Source organism: Myotis lucifugus, unplaced genomic scaffold (genome assembly GCF_000147115.1).
Source record: "Myotis lucifugus unplaced genomic scaffold, Myoluc2.0 scaffold_1555, whole genome shotgun sequence".
NCBI lineage: Eukaryota > Metazoa > Chordata > Mammalia > Chiroptera > Vespertilionidae > Myotis > Myotis lucifugus.
In genome coordinates this window covers 1-7288 of record NW_005872603.1, presented here as the reverse complement: position 1 = coordinate 7288, position 7288 = coordinate 1, and the positions used below count along the sequence as shown (strand labels likewise).

General features: G+C 41.5%; 1 protein-coding gene across 5 annotated transcripts in view; it reads right to left on the bottom strand.

Annotated features, from left to right (window-relative positions):
• Window positions 1–7238, bottom strand: part of LOC102432081 (HEAT repeat-containing protein 5A-like) — a 51724-nt gene extending 44486 nt beyond the window's left edge. For all 5 annotated transcript variants that reach the window (XR_002827534.1, XM_023748571.1, XM_023748567.1 and 2 more), the window contains exon 1: window positions 7222–7238. The gene's annotated coding sequence lies outside the window, so the exon portion shown is untranslated. The remainder of the gene's footprint in view (window positions 1–7221) is intronic.
• Between the last annotated feature and the right edge of the window lie 50 nt (window positions 7239–7288).

Genomic DNA, 7288 nt, shown 5'->3' with positions numbered 1-7288 from the left:
CCACGTGCCTTGTGCTAGAGTTCAGGTGCATGTAGTTGTGAGGTTGAAACTCACGAGAATGCTGTAAACAACGTGATCACGCCCCTACTTTGCCTCGTGGCATCTGCTATAAAATAAAGATACGGCTTGTGGGCGCTGGCCGTTGTCTCCTCATCAGGGAGCAGCGTCCCACAGAGACCCAGCTTTCATTCTCTTGTCTGTCTTCTCAATCCTTTCACCCCCCCACTCAGGGTCACTGAACCAGGCTGAGCTGGCATGGCACATAAGGCGCCCTGGGGCTGAGTATGCCATGGCCGTGCTGGCTCCCCACACATGGCGCCCGACCAGGGCCAGAGTTCGGGGGAATTTAAAAGTGGTCAGGTGAAAGGAGGCTCCAAGGCGCGCGCAGAGAGTAAGCTTAAAAAACAAAAGTAAGAAAATAAGAAGTTAAGCTTAAAAAGCAAAAGTAAGGCAGCCAAAAAACAAAAATAAGGTAGGGAGCCGAAGTGTGGTAATATTAGCTCGGTGTAAAACTTGGGAAATTCAGGAAATAAGCTGTAAAAAATAAGCGGTAGAAATAAGCTGTAGAAGTAAGAAATAAGCGGTGGAAATAGAGAGTAAGTGTAAAAAGCAAAAGTAAGAAGGCCAAAAAACAAAAATAAGGTAGGGAGCCGAAGTGTGGTAAAACTTGGGAAATTCAGGATCCCAGGAAGGGGATCACTAAAAATAAGGCTAAAAGCAGAAAGTAAGGCAAAAAACAAAAATAAGGTAGGGAGCCGAGGTGTGTCTTTTCTCAATCCTTTCATCCCCCCACTCAGGATCACCAGGGCCTGAGTTTTGGCCGTAAGAAGTGGCGTCGGAATAGGACTGCGTTTAAAAAGTGGTCAGGTGAAAGGAGGCTCCAAGGCTTGCGCAGAGAGTAAGCTTAAAAAACAAAAGAAAATAAGAAAGTAAGCTTAAAAAGCAAAAGTAAGAAGGCCAAAAAACAAAAATAAGGTAGGGAGCCGAAGTGTGGTAAAATTGGCTCGGTGTAAAACATAGGAATAATGCTTAATCAAAGCATTTTTAAAGTAAGCATTTTTTAAATTTCTAAGTAGAAATAAGTGGTAGAAATAAGCGGTAGAAATAGAGAAATAAGTAGAAATAAGCGGTAGAGAAATAAGCAGTAGAAATAGAAAATAAGCAGTAAGAAGCAAGTGGTAGGAAGTAAGAAAATAAGAAGTAAACAGGAAGATATAAAATAAGGTAGAAATCTCCTAGGTTTTGTTTAAGCCACTGTAAAGCAGAAGATGGCTGTGGTGGTTGATATTTAAGGAAGTAATTTTTATTTTAGACCTAGATTGTAAGCTCTTGCAGCAGTTGCATTGTTTCTAGGCTTTGGTTATCTTTGCATGTGTGACCTGATAATTCCCTGGGACTTTGGGTCTGTGTGAGACTCCAGACTCAGAGTTGGAAATCTCTAGCTCTGCAGGACTGAGGGTTGCTCGTTTCCATGCAGTCTCGGATAAAGAAAGAGGCTGAGAAGGGACCAGACTTCCACCAGCGTGGACAGGGCTGATTTGACTGGGACTGGTGCGGACTCAGTGTCAGGGTCAACCGTCCAAACAGCCTGATCCAGGGGACTAGTTTTGCATCAAGACATCTTTGCATCGGCGGGATATCAGCATGGAGTCAGCTGAAGAAGATGGTGACTGAGACCAAGCAGATGTTAGAAAAGCAAGTGGAAGCTATGCTAGCGTTGGTGAACTGTCAGCTTCCTGTAAAATCTTGCGGAGCTAAATCTAAGGATTAAGTAAGATATCCTGAAAATGTTGACATGTTTGTAGTTTGGTTTTGCATTGGTATTGCTTTATTAGCCAGAGTTTTGTTCTCTCTTAACACTGCTGTGTCAATAGTTTTGTTACTAACCAGAAGTCTGTTTTGATGCTGCTGAATAATTTATTTAGGGTTTTTGGATAGTGTAAATGGGCGTGTTTAAAAACAAAAGTAAAGGGGGATATGTGGGATGCGGCTACAGTGTTTTGGCCAGGTTCAAGCCTCGGACTAATGAAAGGACAGGGTCCTCTCATTGCCTCATGCAAGTCCCAGCTGGAAGGGCAGGGCCCTCCCAGCACAATCACAGCCAACGGCTGGGGTTGTAAGCTTGAACCTATGGTCCAAACACGTGGCCCCACGTGCCTTGTGCTAGAGTTCAGGTGCATGTAGTTGAGTGAGGTTGAAACTCACGAGAATGCTGTAAACAACGTGATCACGCCCCTACTTTGCCTCGTGGCATCTGCTATAAAATAATGGGCGCTGGCGCTGTCTCCTCATCAGGGAGCAGCGTCCCACAGAGACCCAGCTTTCATTCTCTTGTCTGTCTTTTCTCAATCCTTTCACCACCACCCCCCCACCCCCCACTCAGGGTCACTGAACCAGGCTGAGCTGGCATGGCACATAAGGCGCCCTGGGGCTGAGTATGCCCTGGGGCTGAGTATGCCATGGCCGTGCCAGCTCCCCACACTCCTCATTCTACAAACCAACTCTTCCAACTTCCCCTGGGGAGAGAGATTTCATTCTGAAATCTTAGTTCCAGAAAGCAGATTTTAAGATAACAGAAATTGTACTCTTCTTATATCTCCCACCTCATTCATCTGAAAGTCACCATCTAAGCAATCTCACTACTTGGTCTACTCAAGAATCCAGTAACATGAATTTAAAAAAAAAAAAAGTTGTTTTAAAACAATATAGAGGAACTAACTGTTTCAAAGATCATAAACTTTACTTACATTGATTCCTCAGAGCCTGTTCATTCTTAGTTTAGACATGACTAATTATCCAGTTATTTGGATTCTAGCTAGGGTGGTAGACAGCATCATATTAAAAGTGAAGGAGCAAACTCACTGAGAACAGGAAGAAGGCAGAGCAAGCAGCTATCAGCGATAGAAATGACCAAAATATCATTTACTACAGATATTTTAAAAACCAGGGCAATATGGGGCTACTTAGTACAAGAGCTAAGTACACAAAATGCCATTATTACCTTGGCTCAGCAGAGGCCAGGAATCCTTGCTCAATTTTTCAAAGTAACTTTATCCTTATATTTGCTCATGCAATCTGCCACATAGGATTTCCTAGTTCAGCCAATAGACACTGCCTGCTTTAGAATGTCCTCCTTCTAACTGTTCATGGCTCTTACATCATCTTTTTTTAATACGTTGGATTTTTTTTAATCCTCACTGAGGATATTTTTTCCATTGATTTTCAGAGAGAGTGGAAGGGAGGGATGGGGGGGAAGGGAGGGAGGGAGAGAAGGAGGGAGGGAGGGAGAGAGAGAGAGAGAGAGAGATATCAAAGATGTGAAAGAGACACATCAATTGGTTGGCTTGCACATGCCCCAACGGGCCGAGGATAGAACCAACAACATAGGTATGGGCCATTGAAGGAATTGAAGCCACAGTCGCGGGCTGATGCTCTAACCACTGAGCAACCAGCCAAAATTTTTTTTTTTTTTTTAGAGAGGAAGGAAAAAGAAGAGATATAAATAAACATCAGAGAAACATCGATCGCATGCTCCCTACTGGGGATCCAGCCTGTGGAACAGGGCCACATGCCTTGATGGGATATCTAAACAGCCACCTCTTGATGCATGGGAAGACACTCAAACCAACAGCCACACAGGCCGGGCATGGCTCTTAATTCTTGGTCAGCATTCAGATTTATCCTTAATCTGCACTATGGTCTGACATCTTGGCTTTCCTCATGGTCCCTTCTAACTGACAACATACCCTATGGAATATATCTAGCCTAGAATTTAGCGACATTTCTGACCTTCCTGGATTCCTACCTGAGGGGTTTTCTTGGCAGACTTCTCACTCCTTGCCAGATGCCCAGCTTTGCAAATATAGCTTCCTAGAACAACTCTATTATTATTCTGCCTTTTGGTTATGACTGCCATGGCCTACCAAAGTAATACAGGGAATTACCATCTATTATTCTAACCCCCAAGTGGGTCTAGGGCAGCACACCATAATCAAACTCATTGATATTTCTGCAGCAGAAGATGAACATAGTCACATAAGGTGGGGTTAAAAAATGACTCTAAATAGCTTCATATCATTTCAGGTCATATTTTCCTGTCAAATGAGTTAAGAAAAAACTTTCAGAGAACTTTGAATTCTATTTAAGATTAAGAAATTTTCAACCAATGTATGTATGGTTTTGCTTTTTTTGCTTTTCATATTTCCTCCCCCCAAATTTAAAAATATTTTTTTGGGCCCTGACAAGTTTTGCTCAGTGGTTGAAGCTTGGGCCTGTGGACTAAAGGGTCCTGGGTTCGATTCCAGTCAAGGGTATGTACCTTGGGTGCAGGCTCCATCCCTGGCCTGGGTCAGGGTGCTTGTGGGGGGGCAACCAATCAGGAGGCAACCAATCGATGTGTCTCTCTCACATCAATGTTTCTGTCTCTGTCTCTCCCCCTCCCTTCCACGCTATCTAAAAAGCAATGGAAAAAATATCCTCAAGTGAAGATTAACAAAAAAAAAAATTGTTTTGGTGTTTCAATGGGTAATTTCAATTTTCTGTTATTTTTATTACATAAAGAATGTATTGAATAAATGAGGTATTATTTTGCATATATATGCACAAAAACATGCATATTTCAACATATAGAAACCTACAGGTGCAACAGAAGAGGATATAGATACATGCTATTGTATAACTGTTGTATATTGGTAATTAACCAATAGAGAAGCATTATCTGGGCAATAAATACAACTAAGTTATTGAGAAAGTACATATATAAGCCCTAGCTGGTTTGGCTCAGTGGATAGAATGTCAACCTGTGGATTGAAAGGTCCTGGGTTCGATTCCTGTCAAGGGCACATGCCCAGGTTGTGGGCTAGATCCCCAGTAGAGTGCATGCAGGAGGCAGCCAATCAATGATTCTTTCATCACTGATGTTTCTATCTCTTGCTCCCTCTCCTTTCCTCTCTGAAATCAATAAAAATATGTTTTAAAAAATGAAAAAGTACACACATAAAACATCTTATTTAGTGCAATTAGAACCATACCATGGTTTTAAGATTAAAAATAGTATATGCTGAGCTTTAAATATTTATAATTACCACTTCTTACAAGTTTTCCCTCTTTCCTGTTAAACAACTAGCTCCAATTTCTTAGGTTGGTGACATTAACATAGTGCTTTAATATGGCTATGTTATCCTTCTTTTCTAGAAATAATTATATTTTAAATTGTTACTACTTAAAAAAACACAAAAACAAAAAGCCCAAGCATGACTCAAGATACATGCTCCACTTTCTTTTTTTTTTTTTTTTTAAATATATTTTATTGATTTTCTACAGAGAGGAAGGGAGAGAGATAGAGAGTTAGAAACATCGATGAGAGAGGAACATCGATCAGCTGCCTCCTGCACATCTCCCACTGGGGATGTGCCCGCAACCCAGGTACATGCCCTTGAACGGAATCGAACCTGGGACCTTTCAGTCCGCAAGCCGACGCTCTATCCACTGAGCCAAACCGGTTTCGGCGATACATGCTCCACTTTCAATCGGCTGGATATCTTCTTAGAGAGTTCTAATTTCCCATTTGGGTCTTACTATAGATAAACATTTGATTTCATGTTCACAGTTACACTTCCAATACTTTTCTGTATGATCTTCTGAGAAACTGCTATATCACAGGATTCATGTAAAAAAATGTTTTGAGTAAAAGTAACTTACTGTTACTTGTGATATACACCATGAATGATATGTTAAAAAGAGTTTACTAAATGAAAAAAACTTTCCACACCAGGTCTAAATTAAAACTAACAATTATAAAGTTGTTAAAGAAACACAAAAATCCTTTTCTCTCTCTAGCCTTACCAAAAGGCTAACTTGTTAAAGTTAAAAACTTTATACTAATCAAATGTAACAGAAAAGCGATGCCCCTCTTCCATCATTACACATCTAGGATCCCGAAGCAATACAGTTTACCTGACATAATATGAAAAAGCAAGATTAAGAATTAAAACTGAACTTAACCTATTTCCTCCTACAAAAAAGATTTAGTGGGTACGACTTTAGAAGTCTAGTCCAGGGTGTGGCAAATTTTCTTTCTGTCAAGTACAGGAGAGGCTTCAGGCTTTGTGGGCCAGTCTCTATCACAGAAACAACACATAAACAGCCATAAAATCTACAAAAACTGGCAGCAGGGTGGATGTGACCCACACGCTGTTAATTGTTGACACCTGGTCTACTCCAAAGAATTTAAACACTAGAACTAGACAAGGGATTCAATTAAATGATGTTATAATGATGTTATGGTCATAAGGAAACCCCTCTAATGTGTGGAAATAATTATTGTGTGAAATGTTTGCTGTGTGAAGACCCCAATACTCTGGAACTTCCAAAATGTGGTGAACGCCCCACTATCTTGATGTGAATGCCCTAAGCCCTTAAGTGTAAACACCCTGCTCCTAGCAAAGGCACACGGTCTGGCCCACACTGATAAGACACAAGTTGTTTACTACAGGCTATGTAAGCACCAGATTTTCTTCAGTGGACGTCTCCTGCCAGATGAGAGGAGGACTCCACGTTGCTCCGCAAGACAAGCCCCTGATTGACTGCTCTGCTGCGTGAACCTGAACCAACCACCGCTGCCTGTCTGTCTCCGTCTTAATCGTCCGTCTTTCGGTGTGCATCGCCAGGTGGCCCTGCTGGGGCCTAGGACCCACTAGGAATAGGTAAATAAATCTTGTGTGACTGCATACTAATTGTCTTGTGTGTTCATGTGCTCCGGTTCGGCTCAGCTGTCTAGACACTGAAGTACCAGGGATAGGCCGTTATTGCTGATTCCTGGTCACCTGCGTTTGTCCCGCTAAGTCTAGACAGATAATTAATTAATTGGGACAAATGATATAAACACATCTTTACTAATTCCTTAGGTCTCAGTTAATTCATTTCTTAAATGAAGTTTAATAATAGTTTCTGCAGTCTCCTTAAAATGCAGAAGTGCTTTTTATACAGGAGAAGGATGGTCCTAATTCAAGGTCTGCTCAAACCCCTCAATATACTATGGATAATTAATGAAACACAAAAAACTCAATAAAGCTTTTTTTTAAAAAAATACATATGTCATTGAACCTTCTGCTTCTGAACGGTATTGTGGACCCCCCCCTTCCTCCCCTCCTTTTAACATCTTCTCTAGGCTGCACGTTTCTTAAGGGCGCGTAAAAGGCGCTGGATATCTGAATAATGTACCTGAAACAAAGTAGAATCATGACTTCTCCTGAAGGGACGCAAGTCATCTGACAACTACTTTCTGACC